This window comes from Clinocottus analis, unplaced genomic scaffold, assembly GCF_023055335.1.
Source record: "Clinocottus analis isolate CAN_PGR_092001 unplaced genomic scaffold, fCliAna1.0.p SCAF_3, whole genome shotgun sequence".
NCBI lineage: Eukaryota > Metazoa > Chordata > Actinopteri > Perciformes > Cottidae > Clinocottus > Clinocottus analis.
The window spans coordinates 14,213,102-14,214,012 of NW_027176042.1; the positions used below are offsets into that span (position 1 = coordinate 14,213,102).

Sequence of the window (911 nt, forward strand, 5' to 3'; positions counted from 1 at the left end):
GTAGTTAAAGAAGCATCAAGCTGAATCTTATTCAATTGGATGAGCTGCCCTTTGACACTGCCAAACAGAAAAAAAGAGAGGTGGAGTCTGCTCGATATTTAAATATCTTTGGGTGATGATGGTCAACTCAGAATGAACAGCTGCTTTTGTCTGCTCTTTTGTGGGAGACTCGCAGACCAGGAAAAGATTTCTGGTAAGATACATTTGAATGAAATGACAGATTTAAAATGCATTGTGTGTGTGTATATGATAACAAAAAGTAACTTTCCTTTTTATGATAAGAAAATGTATGATAAGAAAAAGAAACTTTCCTCAGAACAGAAGCAATTTCAATTACGCTCTTATGGTCTCTGAAAATACAAACAATGTCTTTAAAGTCTTTGTTCCACCTGATTTTGCTAAGCCAATATATAAGAAACGAAAGATCCTAAACATGCCCCTCATTCATTCACTAAGCTTAGATTTTAACTGTTAAAACTGTAGCAACTGCTATCTAGCTCAAATAGGAACGAAATACAACAGCCATCAAACTATATAACGTGTAATCTGTTCCGCATTTGCGCTCATCGTCTAAACTTCCCTCTACATTTAAATTAGAGCATGATTTGAAGAAGAGACCACTTTTGTCTTTATAAAAGGGGGGTAAGCGGCATTGGCTTATGTAATGTTACGCTCATATGGATGCGGGACAGGCTTAAAATTGGGTTTAGGTAGTACAATATTATTATGATGTATAAAAACTCACAATATATTTACTAAAACGGCAAACTAGGAGAATGTATGCCTTTCATAAATTAAAACATCCCTAATCAGGAGCTCGATGCGCTGAACTGTTATTGCTCAACGTCATCATCGCTCATTCCTTCATTTCTATTCTCCTTAGCTAGCAAAATTGTAAATCGTCAACATGA

The 911-nt window shown here is 35.7% G+C and overlaps 1 protein-coding gene across 1 annotated transcript in view; it reads left to right on the plus strand.

The window, feature by feature from the left end:
• Positions 1–786: 786 nt before the first annotated feature.
• hyal2b (hyaluronidase 2b) overlaps positions 787–911 on the plus strand; it is a 4,297-nt gene continuing 4,172 nt past the window's right edge. The window contains exon 1 of the mRNA XM_068594278.1: positions 787–911. This exon is cut by the window's right edge and continues 44 nt beyond it. The gene's annotated coding sequence lies outside the window, so the exon portion shown is untranslated.